Source organism: Panthera pardus, unplaced genomic scaffold (genome assembly GCF_024362965.1).
Source record: "Panthera pardus isolate Hobbes unplaced genomic scaffold, ASM2436296v1 HiC_scaffold_6, whole genome shotgun sequence".
NCBI classification, from domain to species: domain Eukaryota; kingdom Metazoa; phylum Chordata; class Mammalia; order Carnivora; family Felidae; genus Panthera; species Panthera pardus.
This window is the reverse complement of record NW_026526991.1, coordinates 51,010,337-51,031,496: the sequence shown is the minus strand read 5'-3', so window position 1 is coordinate 51,031,496 and position 21,160 is coordinate 51,010,337. Positions and strand designations below refer to the sequence as shown.

Genomic DNA, 21,160 nt, shown 5'->3' with positions numbered 1-21,160 from the left:
CAAGGAATGAATGGCCTGCTCCTCTTCATGCTGCCCCTACCTGTTGATTCAGACGGATCCTCACTCCACTCTGAGATGAGGAGAAACGGAAGCCAGCCTTACGCTTTACTCTCCCCTCCCTGAGGAGACAGACTGTACTCATTGTTGAGGTTGTATAAGGGTTTGTACCTCTAACAAAGACATGAAACAGACAAGCCATAAGAAGCCTTCGTCCTCAACCCCACTGACTCGTCTTTTCCGCTTAGACCCCCTCAGGAAGGAGAAAAGCTACCTGAGGAATAATAGTGGGGTTTTGGAGACGTGAAGGCTTGAGGTTGCATGCAGTGCTGTTTAGGGGGCCTTTCCTCACAGAAGCGGAAAACCCAGACTTGATTGTCTCCCGGGCCTTTGCTCACCGGAGCGGATGGGAGTGAAGGGGTGAGGAGGGAGAGAAGCTGAGGCAGGGGTATGTTCATGGGCTGGTGTTAGGGATGACCCTTTCTAGTGTTTTCCCTCTTTCCCTTCCCCTTTGCTGCTAGTCCTGCCCCTTAGTGGGTGTAGGCTGAAGGGGCAGGGCTCCCAGACAAGGCACAGTGTGCCCCAGGGAGAGGGCCACAGAAGGACAGGAGAAGCGATGGAAATTTCAGACGCTAGCAATCTGGGAGGAGAGAGAGAGTTCCTTCTAGAACTCAGCGGGGGAGACAGAGGAACTTGATGATCATTGCAGTTATTGCATAAGGGATAGGTGGAAGATTGGCCTGGCTGCCTCGGTGACTAGAAATATCGGTCACAGCCTGGACATGCATTGCTCACAGACTTGGGTGAGAACTAGAAGGGGAGGACGACGATGAAAATAAGGACGAAGAAGGCTGCCTCTCCTTGAGTTTTCTGAGCGCCAGGCAGCCAGCCAGCTGGATCCACGAGAGGCTTCCCCTGCCAGCCTCTTCGCCGCTCTGGGTGGTGGACATTGTTGTTGTTACTTTCCAGATGAGACAGTTGAGGCTCAGGGATCCAAACGAGCTTGCCTAAGGCCATGGGCTAGTCAGTGCAAGGGACAGACCCCACCTCCCCCAGACTGTCTCGAAGACGCACGCAGTGTCCTGCTACCTCATTCAACAGCCCCTCACGATGCACCAACAGTAAGCCGGCTTCAGCAGGGGCGTACAAAAATGAGAATGACACCACCGTTACTTTTCATGAGCTTATAGTCCAGAGACGCTTCCAGAAGTCCTCACGTCTATTTCTTCGTTGCATGAAGCCCATACCATTTGGCACCAAAGCTCCTTCTGAGGATTGGAGAGACTTGTCATTTGTTTTTCCCAGCTGGGTCACTGTCTTCTTGAAGGAGGCACTGAGTCCCATCACCAGGCCAGTGGTCTTATCTCCTTCCCTGAGGGCAGGACGAAAACATAGGCAAGAACCCAGGGACCTGCCATGTGCCTTTCAGTGCAAGTCTCCGTCTGGTTCTCTGCGAATGTAGAGCTTTGAATGCAATGTAAAATTCGATCAAAACTCGGTGAGTTTTGCTCTCCTGCTTCCTGTTAGTACCAAGGGCAGGAGCGACATCAGGCTTGGCCTACGATTTCTGTTCTTTGGATATCAACCGAAAGAATTTCACAGCCTCACTGCACTGCCTAACTCTCTCCCGGACTCAGCCCATCTTTCTCCACCTGTTTTCCCTTCTCAAGCTTCTGCACCTGGATCATCTTGCAGACGGAGGGAGGTCGACACAGTTTACTATTTCTCTGTCTCAGCTGTTCTGCTGGTCACCTCCTGGCAGCCCTCACGGGGGGGAGGATCGTGGCTGTCTCGCTTGCTTTCCGCGGCATTTCCAACTGCCTTTGAGGTTTTACCATTGACACTTTTGAATAGCACCGTCATTTTGTTGTCCCACTCTGGATGCCATCATCTGTATTCTGATTTCATCTCACCTCGAGACCAGGTTGTCCAAGCCTTATTTTTTTTATTTATTTTTTCCTATTTTGACTTGAGACAGCTTTTCGTTTACTCTTCACATCAGTGGGTATCTGGGACGCTGCAGCTTTAACTTTGAAACAATGGTTCACGTGCAGCCGGGGTGCTTTTACCGTGGGTCTCATAGGCTAGTGGAGTGGGGGCTGGGATCTGGAAGAAGAGCCCCAGGACAAAGACGGCCTTGTCATTGGTTATGAGCAAGTGCAAGTCTCTGCTTCGGAGCTGGGGAAGACAGGTTTGAGAAGACTTAGGGAAGGAGATTCCTCCGTCAGTGTGGACTCTATCCCAGATGCCAGGGAAAGTCTCTGGGAATTCCCTAGGATCTGTGCTCAGCTTGAGAGGCTTCCAAGAGACATTATCTCAGTACATTCCATTTTAATAAAGAACATGGAAGAAGACGGCATCTGGGAAGCATGTGCAGCCTACAGAACTGATATAGGTAAAAAGAATTCTTTTTGCCTGTGGTAAATCCGCAACTGCTTGGTCAACATGGATTTCTTGCCACTAAATCTTCGGGGGAAGAGCCTCAAAGGGAAGAGCCTCAAAGGGAGAGGTAAGGATCCCGCCTCTATGCTGGTTCACAGGAGCAGGGCCGGTATGCTATTGGAGGGGTCCACCTCATAGAGGAATTCTTACCTGTGCTCTGATCGCCCACTGGGTGTGGTGGTCCGGGGGCGTCATCCTGGTTGATCCAAGGACGAATGTCCTCCGGGCATCGGAAACGGCCATGCTGCGTCCGAGGCCCCCACACATCTTGTACTCTACAGTTTTTTGTCACATGAGGACACGATCGCCTTCAAAGATCTCCTTAGAACTTTGGGACACACTTCAAGCCCTAAAAACAAGAACTTTATTACTAAACCTGTCACCTATCTGCGTCTCTATTTGGACAAGATATATTATTGTTCCCCTCCCCCGGCCCAGCTCCTTCCCAAAAGAAAGGTGATAACCATCTGCTTTGTTTGATGAAGCACATCATGTGTTATTCTAGCTGCAGAGAAAGTCCCTTTCTTACTGGGAAGCCCGCGTGGTGGTTTGAAGGGTCAGAGACTTAAATTTTTGTCTTTTTTTTTTTTTTTTTTTTTTAACCAAGAAGATGTATATCCTGGCTGAGTCTCTGACTTCATCTGAGTTTTTTATTTGTCCTCACTACAAATCATTGGGATGGACCCAATGATTCCTTTACAAGGTCTGTTTTCCATCCTGAATGCCAAAGTTGCTTCTCTGAATAGTATCTGCAAAGATATTCCCTGCTTACTTAGAGTTCCTTTCCCCTTGGAGATACTGAATATGCTTCCAACGGTGGTAAGACTTTATGCACAGTCCCTTCTTTATGATGCTTCATCCAGGTGACAACCAGCTAATACCAGACGGCGGACTTCTTAAACCATGTAATCTATGTCTAGGATTTTGCTTTTTTTAAATTTTTTTTAATGTTTATTTATTTCTGAGACAGAGAGAGACAGAGCACAAGTGGGGGAGGGGCAGAGAGAGAGGGAGACACAGAATCTGAAACAGGCTCCAGGCTCTGAGCTGTCAGCACAGAGCCCGATGCGGGGCTTGAACTCACGGATCGCAAGATCATGACCTGAGCCGAAGTCGGACGCTTAACTGACTGAGCCACCCAGGAGCCCTGTAGGGTTTTGTTTTTTAAATGAACTCCAACATCATAATAACTAATGTTACTGAGTATGTACTATATTCTAGTTATGCTTCTAAGCCTTCAGATGTAAAATCACTTTTGATTTAATCCTTACAAATAGCCTAGGAGGTACATTCTATTATTTATGCCCGTTTTACAGGTGAGCAAACCAACACACAAAGCTGATTAAACACCTTGCCCAAGGTCATGTAACAACACGGTAGAACCGGATTCCACTGGGGCTAACACTTGAGTCTGTGCTCTTGCCCGCCAGCTAAATCTGGATTCACGCAAATGTTGTTTGATTTTGTTTTGTTTTCCCCACAGCCTCGATTATTTTAGGATCTGTTTTCAAGCACAATACGTTTCTCAAGTGCTAGAGGCTAGCACTTACACGTCTTCAGGATAGAATTTGACTCTAGGGATATGCAAATCTGTGTAACACCAAACTATACATGCCAGAGCCTAGAATGAATAAATTGGACATTTGAGATTTCTGGAGAGAACCAGAGATAGAGATTATGGCCACTACCGTGGGTATTGATTTGAAAGCCTGACTCAGGTTGCAGAAGGCCCTGGTCTTTTCCCAGAGCCCCTGCCCTTAGCCTCCTGCTTCGGGCCTTAAAAAGACACTGAGCCTCACTTGTCTTCCTGAATGAGAAATATTGCCTGTGGTTACTCTGAGGGAGACCAACTGGTACATGTCCTATGGCAATGACAGGACGCGGCTCCAGCTGGAGTCTCTCTTCCCACTGCTGTACTCAGCTCGTCCTGGTTTCGCCAAAGACAAAAACCTCCCTCCCAAAGCCTTGTCCTCGAGCTGGGGGACGACACCTCATGTTAAACACCGCCCATGGCACCTAGCATTTTGCCTGGCACATGATAAGGGCTCCTAAATATTTGTTACTGCCTGCCAAAAGAGATCAATTCAGCCGTGATTTTTCACTTCCCCAAAAGATTCGCTGCAGGGTTCCTTTAAATGGCCAGCTCCCCTAGTGCATTTAAAATGTGACTTGATTTATAGGAATTCAACATACAAGGCCCTGCGAGGCCACATCAATCGTGTAAACTGAGATGCATGTGCTGCTGGGTTCCCACTGACCAAGCGTGTTGGCAGCTCCCTCCACCAGCCTGGAATGCACACAAACCCCGGGGCTGCGCTCCCTCCTTTTATCACAAAGGAGCTCATTTTGTGAATGAACAGCCGCCGCCAGCAGCACGTTGGTATTCCCAGTGAACTTTGCCCGGGGATTGGATTCCCGCCCAGCAGGGAGACCGGGGCCCTAGGAAAAGGTGAGTTCCTTGATTGCCACAGCCTGCTGGGCTGAGGTCTGCGGAGGAAGGGGCTCAGGGAGCCTTTCCCTTTCCGTGAATCACCTCCGAGAAGCTTCCCCTCCCGCCCGCGTCGCTCCGTCTTCTTTGTACGGGCTTGTTGGATTCCGTTCAGCAGGGAAGGCTCACTGCTTCTGCCGCTCGGCTCCTGCAGTTCTTTCTTCTGCTTCTTCTTTTGTTTTTTTAAGCTGTGAATAATAACCAGTCTAGCTTTGCCTTGCCTTTCCCAACCGTGATTCTGGGATCCTTGCGAGCTTCCGCCCCTTCCCCTCCTCCCCGCCCACCCCCTCCCCTCCTCCTCCTCCTCCTTCTCCTCCTCCTCCTCCTCCTCACCACGGCTTTTTCAGTTTGATGTTTTTAGGTATCAAAGGAAGGTCTCCAGGAACCCTGCAACTAAAGACTTTAATGAGGACCATGCCCGAGAAATCCCGGCTGCCAAAGACATGATGATGATTTATGTCGCTCACTCACTCCCTAACAGCAAGAGGACTATTTGTAAAAATAAAAAAGCTGCTCATATGGAATTAAACAAGAGCATAGCTGCTTCCTTCCAGACCCTGGGAGCTTAACAAAGAGCATCCACACTGCGCGGCCAGCAGCACATGGCCCCGGGCCGGCCGTCTTCCTGTCACACAGCGCTCAGACAGCCGCGCACGCTCCCTGTCGGCGGACCCCAACAGGCACATGCCCAGGGAAGCACAAACTCGGGTCGGACACAAAAGGGTCTACACTGACCTCAGGCCTCAGCTGAGCCACCGAAGGGCTCTGAGCATCAAGAGGTGGGCAGAGGCACAGGCCGCTGCCGTGGTCGCCCCCAGGGCCTGGCCGCAAGATGGTTAGCGCCCCTCTTTGTTCTTGGTGTCGGACCGCTGAGCCACCCATGGGTGCCACCTGGGTTCTGGCCAGCTCGCCAAAGGGGGAAGAGATACATTCTAATGCCTCCCTTTCCTCATGTTAGCTGAGGCCACCTCAGAGTCTTGATAGCAGTAAGGAGAGAAGCGTAGGACAATGCAAAGCTGACACCTGCTGATGATTATTATCGATCTATATTGCGGCTGCCACCAATGGGGCCGCTCAGACCTCCTGCTGCAGTGACAGTACTTGACCGAGGGACTGGTCTATGTTCTTGCAGGTCACGATCGGTCAGGTGCGCCACAAAAAGGACCTCAGGGGAGACACAAGAAAACAGTGTGTTATACTCACGGGACCTAGACAGGAGGTTACCGTAGGGCATGCAAGGCCACGGTGGGGGGTGGGGGGTGGGGGAAGACCCCGGTTCTGGTCAAGTGACAGAAGACAGGAAAGCCTACACCATGACCTTCGTTGGGGTTTCTGCAAGCAAGGCAGGGCAGAGGAAACAGTTTAGGATTTTGACGAGTAAGAATAATTTCGGTGGATTCTGGGCCGTAGCGTGGGCTCTAATTGCCTCCGACCTGGTCCTGGCATAATTAAGGCAGGGGATTATTGCCTCCTGGGCCGTTCAGGCCAGAGAAAGAGCTTCGTGCTCTGGATTGGTTAGCTTGCACATCGGAGGCATGCTCCTGGCTGAGGTCTTTGTTATCCCAGAACTGGCCAGCCCCTGCAGGAGCAGTCCCTCTCCAGCCAGAAAAGGTTTTTTTAAAATGTCAAAACGTTATAAAATACGCAAAATAAAAAAAAAAACTATGTACAGAGATTGGATTTGTGGCTACCAGAGGCAGGAGTTGGAGGGCAGAGGAATTGGAAGAAGGTGGTCCTAAAATAAATAAGTAATGAAGTAAGTAAATAAGTAAATAGCGTGTGTGCACAATACATGGCCCCAGCCGCTGTGCTCTAAATCCAAGTTTGCACCGTGCTCGCCCCAAGGCCACACTTCCTGCTGGCCGCTCTAAGTTGTTGATGCAGAAGAGGCAGGGATGCCCACCTGTGCTCATTCTCGAGAAGACCTGGGACTTCTCTGTTGGCAACTTCCGCTCAAGGACACCCCCAGGAGTTTAGCGTGGATCCATTTCTGGGAACTGAACTGGTGCCCGAGACTCTCTTACCCCATCTCCTCGACGGGGGTCAGAACCACACTGGGTCTGAAGGCTCTCTCCCTGCCTTGTCTGCTTACCACCCCCTACCCCACAGCCCATTTTCTCCTACAGACAATTCCCCTCAAATAACAGCAGTCATTCGCTATGTGTCTAAATCCCTGTTTTGGTGTCTGCTTTGGGGGACCTGACCTGACACATATACTATAAGTGGGCTATTATTCTATGTTGTATAGTATCAGCAACTTTTCTGATGTACAGACGCGTGCTGGCTCTTTTACTTAGTCACTCAACCTTGAATAAAAACATTGACTAGGTATGCCGTGAGTGATGCTGAGGAGACAGAGATGTTATAGATTGAATGTTTGTTTATGCCCCATTCGCCCTCCCAAGTTTCTATGTTGAAATCTAACCCCTGATGTGATGGTGTTAGGGAAAAATCTGTTATTAGATGACCGACAGGACTGATGAGGGAATTCCAGTCCTTGCCAGAAGGCTCCCCTTCCGGGATTTCCTTCCTACCCCCCTGCCGCAGGTGCCAAATTACTATTAATGAGGGAGGCGGAAGTAACAGACTATAAATTGTCCCCTCTGTTGCCGCTCTGGGCTCAGATCTCTGGAGAATGATCTCCTCTGGGCCCACCGGTGTAAAATAAACCTCCTTCCTTCCAAGATCTCTGAGTGCCGCTTGGTTCTTCTGCCGGGTGATCCAGATGCGTTTTCCATAACAATGGTATGTGGAGGGTGGAGCCCTCATGACAGGAATTAATGCGCTTATAAAAGAGACCTTAGAAAGCTGCCTTGCTCCTTCTGCCATGTGAGGACACAGTCACAAGATGGCCGCCTGTGAACCAGGAAGTGGGTCCTTACCAGACACTGAATCTGCTGACATGGTGATCTTGGACTTCTCAACCTCTAGAACTGCAAGAAATAAATTTCTGTCGTTTATAAGCCACCCAGTGTGCGGACTTTTGTTATAGCAGCCTGAATGGACTAGATACTCTCATTGATGGGCTGGTGAGTTGGGGTGCATTGATAGATATGTACACAAACAATCAGAATAATATGGTTAATATTCAAATTAAGGATGTGAGTGGTCACAGGAGGAAGTGTTTCACTTTACCAGGGTTGGGGGGGTGGGGGGGCTGGAGATGGACAAGAAAGACTTCATGAAAGAAGGATACTGGAATTCTGGCAGAAGATATCCCACCCTCTCACGTCCTATCTTCAGTATGACCCAAGTGATAAATAAAAAGGAAGAACAGGAGCCCGTAAGAGATTTAACATCATATAATTTGATGGGTTTCCCCCTGCCTTCACTGCCTTTTACAACAGCTGTAAAGTAGCAGTAATTATCCGCCACAGATTTGAGACATACTCCGCGTCGCCAAATTGAAAGAAGCACAAATGTCATGAACTCGTCCCTGTTGGAAGACAACTGTTGTTAGTTCGAGAGGCCACCGTGGTGCAGCAGCAAGGATGCGAGATGCGTACTATGGAGGCGTTCCTGGTACTCGACTGGGCTCAGCCTGACCCTAGATCCAGCTTTTATAATCAAGTGGGATCTACTCTAGGCTGAATTGTGTCTCCTCCCAAAATTCATAGGTTGAATTCCTAACCCTCAAGTACCTCAGAATGTGACTGTATTTGGTCTTAATGGGGGTAATCAAGTTAGAGTGAAATCATTAAGGTAGGCCCTCATCCAGTATGACTGGTCCCCTTACAAGAAGAGGAAATTCGGAGATAGAGATGCACAGAGAGAGAAGATCATGTGAACAGACACCGAGGGAAGATGTTCAGCTACAAGCCAGAGAGAGAGAGGCCTGGAGCGGATCCTTCCCTCATGGCCCTCAGAAGGAACTAACCTTGGCAACACCCTGGTCTTGGATGTCCGGCCTCCCAAATTATGAGACAATAAAATCTTTGTTGCTTAAGCCTCCCAGTCTGTGGTACTTTGTATTGTAGCCCAAGCAGACTACTATAAGAATCCTTTTTCTCCCCTTCCTTGGAGATAGGATCTGGCCCCATTCTGCTCTCAACCTTAACGGAGTGGTGAGCGGGTAAAGATGGTCTTTTTCTTTCCCAGAGAGCTGGGGATTAACCTTTGACCATGGGAGAGAGAGCAGGGAAAGTGAGGCCTGAGGAAAAGCAGAAAGCCAGGCTTACCACAATGAGCACTTGGTCATGCAGAATGAGGAAGAATTGACCGAAGAACACAGCTCTCAGAAGCTTCAAACGCAGAAAATGGGAAAGACACACTCTTGGCCTTTGGATTTGAAGGCACCGATGCTATTGGGAAGCAAGATAAATTATTTTGCCGGACTAAAAATAGAGCAGGCCCGTCCGATCAGAGTCAGGGTAGATCGATCGCACTGCAGTCCAAAAGGAAGAAAAATGAGGCGAGAAGAAGGACATGCCTGGGGACTAGAACCTAAATAGCAACTCATATGAAGCCTTGCTTTGGCCCCTGAGAGACATGAAATGAGAATTCCTGAGAAAAGGCCGAGTGATACCTCAAACTCACAGCTGACATTGCTGGAAAGGAAGGCTTCATTGGCCCTGGGTCAGAACCAAGAAACGTGAGCAGTTTTAACTTGGAGGGTGTGATGTGACGATCCAGTCACTTTCCTGGGGACAAATGAAGTCAGTCTGTGACAGATACTACATTATAGCAAATTGTGTCCGTTGGGGAGCTCACCAATACCCTAGGCAGGGGCTGCAATATCTTAATGCCCAAATCATCTCCCTAACGTAAAACATTTCATGAAATTGCGTTATTTACCCTGGTGTTTTTTGACATACTGAGGGGCAGTTTCCTGCTAAAGCACTTTTTTTTTCATTTTTATGTAAACAACAGAAATGTGCGGGGTTTCTAAGGATAAATCTCCCCACCCAAACATACACCCTTCATGGATGTACCTCTTTTTAATGTCTCCGAGGTCAGACCACGTTGCCCAGTGTACCTAACATGACTTTAGGCCTCTCTCTTTCAACTTGACTTGTGGAGCTCCACACACCCTCTCCCCACCCCTCCCCCCCCCCCCCCCCCCCAGCTCACCCCCGTCATATGCCCAGAACTTTACAGGGGTAGGACAAGTAGCAAACAATGAAAGATAAGAGAGAACTAGGGTTTAAATTATACAATAAGTATTTCCACCCTCACCCACAACAAGTCGCCTTGCCCCAAGCTTAGGGAAACAACTCAGAGCCAATCCACATGAGTTGCGCCTCAGAGGAGGGCAAAGGGCACCCTGGGGTCTATAGGAGGGGCAATGGGAGAAGCTACAGCTAAGAAGAGAGGACACTGGGGGACAGTTGCAGCCACATAAGGGATAGTCACCACTCAAGGGAATTCACTGATTTATTGGGCACCTAATCCACACGAAGAGGATGAGGCTCTGGGAAGAAGAGCCAAAGCATCAGCCTTTAAATGTTACTTGTCATCTGAGTATTTGAAGGACTACCCTGCCCATGAGTACTAGCCAGGGGCAACCCCATTCTTTTTCTTCTCTCTCTTCTCCTAACCATGTCTTTCCCTCTCATCCTTAGGAATACCATTAGATAGCAAAAACCCTAATTTGTATTTCCATTCCTCTTTCTAGAGCACAGAAATGGGCATCTCCATTTGGGTATCTCACTGGCATTTTAGAATCATCATCTTCCTACAGCCATCTCTTCTCCCCTCTTCCCCATGAACAGACAAAACCCCAAAGCAGCTCCTTGACTCAGCATTATTCTTCACTTGTGGGGGTCAAAGATTCCGTCTCCTTTGACTCCTCTCTCTTCCTCCTAGTCCAGCCAACTACCATGTTGTTTTCGACTACCTGTACCAAGTGTGTGGAAGATGCCCTTTCTCCCCCTGTCCAGTCACGGCCGGCACTGCCCCTTCCACCCCTCAGATGCTTCACTGCAGCCGCCCCTAACTGGCCTTCTTGCCCTCCTTCAGACTGTTCCTCTATTCTTTAAACTTTCCTCCATTATCCCCACTGGCGAAATTTTCTTTGAAAGGGCAGCCCAAATGCCACCGTTTCCTCCATGAATCATCCAAAATATGCCCAGTGAGACATGGGCTCTTCCTCTTCTGACATCACACAACCAAAATTTATCTTAGCTTGTGTACATGAAGAAGATACATCCCAGATATTTATATTATGTCCTCTGTGCTCCGTAGAAATCTGTCCAATGTGATCAACTTCCCTATCCACTTGGATAACATATCCACACCTCAAGTTAACATGCCCAAAGAGAATTCTTGCTTTTTCCACTTAAGACCTGTTAATCCACCTGCCTTCCCCATTTTGTAAATGGTTGCATGATTCTCTTTATGTGTCAAACTAACCATGGATTTATCATGGATTCCTCACCTTCGTTCTTATCCAATCCAGCGAATGCTTTTACTTCCAGAATATATCCTGACTTACCAACTTCCCGTTACCCCGTTATTATCTTAGCGTAAACTAACGTCTGGTCACGATTATTGCAATCGACCCTTACAGAATCTCCTTGATAAAGTGTTTCATAGAAAATGTAAATGAGATCATATCATTGACCTGCTGAATACCCTCCAAAGGCTTTTCATCACGCTTTGAATAAAATTCAAATTCTTTACTCCGTCCTCCAAAGCTCTATGTATGGTCTAGCCCCTAAGTGGATCTCTGACTTCATATTCTACTATGTCCTCTTTGCTTTCCTTGCTCTTTTTATCCTTTCCTTGAATATATCAAACATGCTTCTGCCTCAGGATCTTTCCTCTTCTTCCTCTTATCTGAGACACTCTTTCCCAGATCCAGCCCCTTCTCTTCATCCATCTCTCAAGTCACACGTCAGCTTCTCAGAGAGGCCTTCCCTGACTGTCTACTAGAAAAAAAGACCCTTTCTCGCCTCACTTCATCTCACTTGGCTTTATATTCTTCACAACAATGAATGCTGAATGAAGTCCCCAACTTACTTGTTCCTTTGTTTTTTGTCTCCTTTCCTCTTGAGTATGAGCTCCATAAAAGGAGGAAACCTACCTGTGTAGCTAACAAACTTTCCATCTCATGGCTCTTGAAAAATCATACCACCTGTTGGTTGTTTCAACCTCCAAAATAGTCCATGATGATTCTCTTCTTCTAGTATTCACACTCAAGCACAGTCCATTCCTGCAACAAATAGGAATGACCTATGTAACCAATAGGGATATTTCTGGGGCATCTGGGTGGCTCACTTGGTTAAGCTTCTGCCTCTTGGTTTTGGCTCAGGTCATGATCTCATGGTTTGTGACTTGAAGCCCCATGTTGGACTCTGTGCTGACAGCACATAGAGCCTGCTTGGAATTTTCTCTCTCCTCTATCTCTGGCTCCTCCCCTGCTCGTGCTCTCTCTCTCTTTCTGTGTGAAAATAAATAAACTTTAAACAATAGGATATTTCAAGAATGGTGAAGCATAAACTTCTGAGACTGGATCATAAAAGATACGACTTCTGCCTTGTTTTCATGGATGACTCATTCTGGGGAAAGCCAGCTGTCATGTAAGCACACTCAGCAACCCTATGAAGACCATGTGGCAAGAAACTGAGACCCCCTGCTGATAGCCAGCACTAAGTTGGCAGCCTTGTGAGTACATCTGGTACATGGATCCTCCAGCCCCAGTCAAGCCTTCAGATGACTGGAGCCCCAAGCAACATCTTGACTGCAGCCTCTCAAGGGACCCCAAGCTAGAACTATCCAGCTAAAATGCGCCTGAATTCCTGACCTATAGGAACTGTGTGAGATAACAAATATATTTTAAAATATTTAAAAAAAATCTTTTTAATGTTTATTTATTTTTGAGAGACAGAGAGAGACAGAGCGTGAGCAAGGGAGGAGGAGAGAGAGAGAGAGAGAGAGAGAGAGAGAGAGAGAAAGAATCTGAAGCAGGCTCCAGGCTCTGAGCTGTCACCACAGAGCCCGACGTGGGGCTCAAACCCACAAACTGTGAGGTCATGACCTGAGCCAAAGTCAGACACTTAACTGACTGAGCCACCCAGGCTCCCCAATTTTAAAAAGTTCATATGTAGTTTTAAGCTGCTACATTTTGAGATAATTTGTTATGAGGCACTAAATATTACGCAACAACTGCTGGCTTATTGTTGTTGTCATTATAATGCTTTTTTTCCTTGTCCAAGAACACAATAAATACACCATAAGAAGTGCTTTTCAATGTTCCAATTTCAGGCAGAGAAAAACACAACAACTTATTCAACCCAACAGTTCCTAGTTAGGGAATGTTATGTGAACTAATTTGAATTGTATGCTGTGTTTGGATAAACCAAGGCATTTTATTTGCTGTACTTAAGCGAGACAGATGGGTGTCACCTACAGCTCTTTAGGCTGTTGTGAGCATGCCTTATTTCCAGGCACTTTGAAGCGCTTTTGGGTTTAGACATGTTAAAATTGTGCTCCTCAAATGCTTTTTCATGTAAAACTTTACTTATAAGTACAGTTGGAGCATAAGGAAATTATAAGCTCCCCCGAATTAAAAATGGCAACTATGATGATGCACAATGTAGCATCCAAAGAATGAGTCCCTCCCACCACCTACTATAATGTAATCCTTACATTACATTGCATTTCTTTCCTTTCCAAGTTTATTATCAATACCTCTTTTTGTGGTCCAATTGTGTATTTTTATACCTGTGAAAAATTGTTAGTTATCTCAGAAGTGGAGCACATCATACTTTTTCCCTTTAATTTAATATTAATATGAATACTTTTGCATTCAACAGTTTTCCATTTCATGGAAGGATTTTCAGGAATAAATTAAGGTTTTAAGTGAAGGGAAGAAGGATATACATGGTTTGTAGAAGGCAGTCAATAAATAGTCAAGGGGACAAATCAAAGCTCCTTATTCCCTGAGCTTGGCCTAGAACCCAAATTTCATAAGCCAGTATGTTTTCTATATACCTTATTCTGACCTGACTAAATTGATAATTATTCACCCACAAATTTTATTTATTTTTTTGTTCTTTTTTTTTTTTAACGTTTATTTATTTTTGAGACAGAGAGAGACAGAGCATGAACGGGGGAGGGTCAGAGAGAGGGAGACACAGAATCCGAAACGGGCTCCAGGCTCCGAGCTGTCAGCACAGAGCCTGACGCGGGGCTCGAACTCACGGACCGTGAGATCGTGACCTGAGCTGAAGTCGGCCGCTCAACCGACTGAGCCACCCAGGCGCCCCTTTATTTTTTTGTTCTTGAGGGCAACCTCCTTAAGGTCAGGCCTCTTTTATTGTGGTTGTAATTAAACCGACCTTGTTGGTTTCTCCGTGTACCTGATTGGCAAATTGATCGTAGAACTACCCACCACATTTATTCATTCAGCAAACATTGACTGAGTGCTCCCCACAGTGTCAGGCACTGTGCTAGGTACTGAGTACCTAGAGATGGATGCGATGTGGTCCCTGATATCAAGCTGCTCCAATTTAGTAAGAGAGAAAGAGGAAAAACAAAGAATTAAATATAGGGGGAAGAAAGATGCAAATACTTTAACAGAAGGGTGAAGGGAACATGGCCGGAATGAAGTGACTATCCCAAGGAAAGGATTAGAGGAAACTTCCACAAGGGATACTTGAGGTAGATCCTGAAGGACAAGTGTTAGTAATCAGTGAATGTTGGTTGACGTTGCCTCCAAGATTCTGTTGGCTTGGGCTATGGAATTGTTCTTGAGGTTGGATTGCCTTTTTCCCTGGTGGCGTGTAGGAATTAATGAGAGAAAGGAGTGAATGAAGATTTGAGCGCTGACCCCCAAACTGGGAAACATTCATTCCTCATGCATCTTAGATTAATTCAAAGAAAATGGATAGAGAGGATAATCAATAGTACTTCCTTGTTGCGTTTTTTCCTTTTCCTTTTAAACGTTGCTACAGCAACATTCTGTTGAAGCCCCTCGAAGGTATAGGAGACCGTCAGTTGGTTGTTACAACTGACATGGAAGGGCTGGAAGCATTTTCAGAGGTATCCAAGTGCATAAGGTGCAACTATTAGGTAATGAGTTGGAATTTTAACAGTCCCGAACGCATACATCTTAATGAGCATGGTCCCCCAGGGAGGAGGTCAACTGCTTATTCCAATGATTTTGCCATTACTAAAAATATTCTGGGAATGCATGTCTCTCTGGAAATTGTCTTCAAACCTACAGCATATTCTTTTGAATTGCCTTGATGATGGGTAAATCTTAGTCCTTGGGGTCTGAATTTTTACTTATGTGTAACAGGTAATTTTCCAGGCCATACCAAGCTGGGGGAATAGTTTAATGAGAAGACAGTGACATAAGCCCATTACTCCACAGCTCAGCCCTACCAGCTGGTTTGCTAGAATTCTGAACTGCCTCATTCTGCCTCCAGGTGTATGTGTGGGGAGAAGGGAGCAACATTAGTGTGGACAGAGGAGGTGTGGAGATGGGTTGGTCGTGGGTTTTTTGTTGTAGTTGTTGTTTTTACAAATAGGTTTATTTAAATCTATTTATTTATGTACTTTTCCCCCCTCCATAACTGTTCAATTGTCTTGCAATCAATTCCAGCTGATTTCCACTAAATAGGGGAAGGCCCTTTGCTTCCACTGAATCTAGAAGATACTTTCTAGAGATACTCCATATAGTAGATTGCCTTTAAAGATGGCTGTCATTTCTTCCCTTTCTCTTTATCCCTTTATCTGCTAAAATATGGGCTAACTTGTAACTGTGTTGATTGATAGAATATAGCAGAAGTGACATTGTACCAATTCTGCACCTAGCACAGATTTGAGAGAACTGGAAGCTTCTACTTCCTGCATCTTGGGTTACTCACTCTTGGGATGCTTCTCCTAGAAACCTAGACACTAGGCCAAGATAGGTGTAAGCCAGGTGGAAAGGCCAAAAAGAGAATCCCTTTTTGGTTTCACCACACCAGAGTTGGGGTTCTTATTGCTCAGAGCTCCATTCTTCAATTTTTGTACCAAGTCTCCATCCTAGGTGGTCTCTTTGCTTCTGTTCTTGTCCACTTTCCACCAGTTTATTCTGCAGCCAGCTGTCAGAAGAGTTCTTTTATTTTATTTTATTTTATTTTATTTTATTTTATTTTAGAGAGAGAGAACATGAGCAGGGTGGAGGGGCAGAGAGCCCACACTCAGAGCAGAGCCTGATTTGGGGCTCAATCCCATCACCCTGGGATCATGACCTGAGCCAGAATCAAGAGTTGAACGCTCAACTGACTGAGCCACCCAGGCACCCCATTTTTCTTTAAAATGAAATATCAAATCACATCTCTCTGCTCAGAACCCTCTAGTGGGTCCCCACTTCTCTCAGAATAAAAAGCCCAAGTCTTTGCAATCATCCATGAGGTGCCTCAAGGTCTGCCCCTGGTTGCCAGCCAATTCTCTGACCTTATCTCTTAGCATTCTCATGGAGATGTTTCTCACTTTGGGCACATTGCTCCCCTGACCTTCTTTGAATAAGCCTGTACACACGCTGTTCCCTCTGCCTGGCACTGTCTCCCCTTAAGTACGCATGTGGTTTACTCCTCCACTATCTCTAGTCTCTGTTCCAATGTCATCTTCTCTGTGACGTTTTTGTTCTCCATCCTTTTTTTTTGTTTTTAGTTTCTTTTTTTGAGAGAGAGTAAGTGTGAGTGCAGGAGGGGCAGAGAGAAAGGGAGAGAGAGACAATCCCAAGCAGGTTCCATGCCCAGTGCCAAGCCTGGTGTGGGGCTCGATCTCACGAATCATGACCTGAGCCAAAACCAAGAGTCCAATGCTTAACTGACAGAGCCACCCAGGCATTCCTTGTTCTCCATCCTTTTAACAAGGGTGACTCTTACCCCTTCTTAGCACTTCGGATCCCCCTCACTTTGCTCTAATTTTCTCCCATAGCATTCAACAACACACACGTAATCTTTTTGTTCACTGTCTCCCCCAACTAGAATGTTAGCTCCAAGAGACAGGTAATTTTTTTGTTGTTGTTCACTATTTATCTCCTGTACCTAGAACAGTGCCCGACACTCACGTATTTGTTCAATGAACAAATCAGTTAGTTACACCTAATGGCAGAGAAGGGGGAATTCAAAGCCAGAGGAGTGGCGTCAGAACCTGAATGGCTAACCTGAGCTATAATTTTGGGGGGAAGTCTCATATTTCATCTTTAAAATTTTATTTATTATTTTTTTTAATTATTATTTTTTTTAACGTTTATTTATTTTCGAGACAGAGAGAGACAGAGCATGAACGGGGGAGGGTCAGAGAGAGAGGGAGACACAGAATCTGAAACAGGCTCCAGGCTCTGAGCAGTCAGCACAGAGCCTGACGCGGGGCTCAAACTCACATACCGTGAGATCGTGACCTGAGCCGAAGTCGGACGCTTAACCGACTGAGCCACCCAGGCGCCCCATCTTTAAAATTTTAAACACTGCTGTGAGATATTCGCTTATAAAATCTGTGAGATAAGAAAGATAATCCTGGAGTAAAACTGATATTCTAAAAAGATGTATGATGTCATTCATTCATGAAGAAAGCATTTGTTGAGTGCCTGTGAGGTGCAGGGCACCAGGAGATGGAAGGATATATCCTCTCTTCTGCCTTTACCTCCCCATGCTACACCCTCTCTTCTGTCGCTTTGTGATCCTTCTAGGACCACCTGCCCCCAAGAAGAATGTGTTCTGTAGACTACAAAACTCAGAGTTTAAGGAGCAATTGTGACATTCTTCTCCAAATGCTGACGACAGTGTTTTTATTAAGTAATAATCATCATTTTTTAGCGTTTCACTACGTGTTCTGATTTTCTGTTGTGGCATACGAAACCACCCCAAAACTTAGTGGTGTGAAATAGCACAATTTGGCAAGTCAGGAATTTGGGCAGTTGGAAATTGGGAAGTTCCACGGCCCTTGTGTCACCTTCACATTTGATGGGGCTTCAGCTGGGTGGCTCAAATGGCTGGAGAATATTTGTCTTGCCTAGGGCCATCTGCTGGGGACTTGGTTTTGAAAGTGGTCTGGTTCCTTGGTTCTTCTCCAAGTTATATCCTTCTGGATCTGAAATGAACATTCTTCACTCATGCGACTGGTGCCTGGACACAGCTGGAAGGGCTAGGGCCGGCTTGGTATCTTTTTTTTTTTTTTTGTCCACACAGATGCTTCTTGTGACTAGCTTGAGCTTCCTCACAGCATGGTGGTCTCAGAGCAGTTGGACTTCTTACATGCCAGCCGTATCTCCCAGAATCAGCCTTCCAAGAGACTAGACAGAAGCCAGAAGTTTTCTTATGACCTACACTTGGGAGTCTCGGAAAATCAATTGAACTGAATTCCATTCATCAAGCAAGTCACTAATACCCATATCCCAAGAGAGAGGAATTAGACTGTACCTCTCAGTAGAAGGGATAGCAAAAAAAAAAAAAAAAAAAAAAAAAAATTGTGGCCATCTTTAATCTACCCCACTATAAGTAGGCTGTGTGATAAGTGCTGTACTTGCAGAATGTTTTTTTAATCCTCTGACAACCCTATGAACAGATGCAATTATTTGTTTCCATTTCACAGATCAAGAAATTAAAGTTTTGAGGAAAATTAACTTCCCCCGAACACAGAGCTTAGTGGTGGAGTCGGTAACAAATTAAAATTCAATTTCCTTAAGTTTGTAAAACAAGCAGATAACATGCTGCCTACTTCGAAATGGCTTCCGGGCACACAGGGCAAAGTGAGTGGAGACAAGGAAGGTTGGGTCCTAGGGGAAGTCCTCACCACGGTGCAAAAGAAGGGCCTCGTGAAGGCACCGACTACACAGTTAAGTCCATTTTTGAGCATGGAGCAGAGAGAAGCCTTGGGGCTCAGGAAAAGAATGTCGGCAGCTATAAAATAAAGCAATTATGCCTCAGGATATATATGAACCACAGCTGGTAACCCCAGACTGGGATATTGATTTCTTCAGGGCAAATGAAAGAGAACGTGGATGCCAAATTGTGTGTGTGTGTGTGTGTGTGTGTGTGTGTTAACCTAAGAAAAATAATGGCTCGTCTCCGCACCACCCCTAACAATCCCACATTCATGAAGTGGCTCCAACCGGCGAGGTTGTGTTTGGAATGGAAAGACCCGGGGCCGAGGAAAAGGAAAGTGGAATTTCTCTTCGGAGTTTTGAAGTCCCTCCTGAGCTCACGGCTTCGAGCTGCTTGAAAAGCTTGCAGGGAATTTCCACACTTAGCACACTTCCCGTGGCTGGCTGCCGCCTGGCTCCAAAGCCCATTTTGTGGGGCTTAAGGGGGTTTCATTCCACAGCATTCTAATAGATGCTGTCAGTCGGGCTGGATCCTGGCAGTGGAAGACGGACGGGTCACCCCGAAAGGTTTACCAAGGTCCTGTTTCCTGACTGAATGCTTGGTTGATGGTATCTTGTCTGATTCATATCCTATTGGAAACGGTGTGAAACAGGGTCCTGGAGTAGATCTGGTTTTAGTCACTCTGGCTTATGTGGCCATGTTTGACAGGCAGCAGGGGCTGGGCTGCGTGGTTTTAAAAGAGAAATCTTAGTTTTAGGGGAAGATTTTTTTTTTTCTTTCGATAGGCTGAGAAACTTACCAGTTGCTTGTGGCTAACACAGTGCTGAACGGCCACAAAATACTTAAAAAAAAAAAATCTGTTTGCTTGTTCCGTTTAGGTATTCGGTAAATGTTCGCTTATTTATAAAGTTGTCTGCTTTGTGCCAGGTATTATACTTAGTATTCGGGAGACAATCATGTACAAACTAGATGCCCTCATGAAGATTATGGTCAAGTTGGAAAATACAGCAATTGAACAAACTCAAAAACTAATATAAATAGTTGCTGTAAAGGGAAGATACAGGTGCCAGGAGGCAGTTTGAGAGTAGGCTTGACTTAGATGGAAGGGCTCAGACAGGTGCCAAGGAAGAGACACTCAAACAGAGACCTGCAGGAGAGAAAGGAGAGATCTAAGCAGAGTGGAGAGAACAGTGTTCCAAACAGAGGGAACAGCAAAGGTGAGGGCAAATGGCTCAGAGGGGGTTCAAGAGAAAGAGACAGCCCAGATAAGGCAGGACCTGAATGCCAAGAGAAGAATCTTATGTTTTCAATCCTCCTTCCAATCAGTTTTGTTTAAACCACTTTCTATCACTGTCAGTTTAATTAGAAGCAAGAACCTATTGAGCTAATTAGATCCTAAAACACACAAGGCCACTGTCATCCTCCACTGGGGAGTAGTAAGACGGTCAATAATAAAGCACTAGTTCGGCAGAAAGATGGGATTCAAATGTGAATTTATTGTCCTGTTTATAGTTTTCACTACCAATGTCCATTTTTACTGCTACTCGATCAAAAATTACCGAGTACATCCTATATGCAAAATGCCTTGAAGGATTCAAAGAAATGGCCGACACGTCCCTTTTCTCTCACAGCGTATAACTCAGAACAGGAGCTGGCTCTGTGAGTCACCCCACAAACCACAGGATCACGCAGAGAAGTGGACAGCATCTTAACGACCATCCGATCCAGGCTCGGGAGAGCTCGCACGGTAGTTGTCTTCTAATTTTGTCGTTTTCATTTTGATTACAATCTAAAATAAATTTTACCAGTTAAAAAAAAAAATAAGGTCCTCTTGTTCACACTAATGATTTAAAATCAGAGGATATATCATGGAGTTAGTTTCTTAAGTCAGTGTTTGTCAAACTGGGGTTCATGGAGACTTGAGGGCCCACAGATATATTTTCAGGTTATGTTTCAGGTTATGTTTGTGAGAATTTTTTTTTCCATTAAAATTTGTCCTTAGGTCACCAAGTTTGAGAAACTAATTTATTCCAGCACCTCACTACTATAGATAATAAAACCAAGGCTTAGAAAGGGAAAAAATAAAGTTCTTACAATATTTATGATATATTAATTTGTGATTTTTAGTTTTGCAGGTCCTTTTGTATTCATTTTTTTTCTTTTTTTTCTAATGTTTATTGATTTTTGAGAGAGAGAGAGAGGGAGGGAGGGACAGAGAGAGGGGGAGACAGAATCCGAAGCAGGCTCCAGGCTCTGAGCTGTCAGCACAGAGCCCAACGGGGGGAGCTCGAAGTCACAGACCGTGAGATCATGACCTGAGCTGAAGTAGGATGCTCAACCAACTGAGCCACCCAGGTGCCCCTGTCCTTTTGTATTCTTCATCCCATTGCTTTCCTGTAAATGTCCATCAACCATGAATGATTCAGTATTATTATCCTTTTCTCAGAGATGAAGAAATCGAGGTTTTTAG

General features: G+C 45.8%; 1 long non-coding RNA gene across 1 annotated transcript; it reads left to right on the top strand.

The window, feature by feature from the left end:
* Nucleotides 1-1,495: 1,495 nt before the first annotated feature.
* On the top strand, nt 1,496-6,163 carry LOC109270448 (uncharacterized). The gene is made up of 3 exons (XR_002081530.2): nt 1,496-2,506; nt 4,620-4,888; nt 5,275-6,163. It is a non-coding gene; the product is annotated as an uncharacterized LOC109270448 (long non-coding RNA).
* Nucleotides 6,164-21,160: the final 14,997 nt, after the last annotated feature.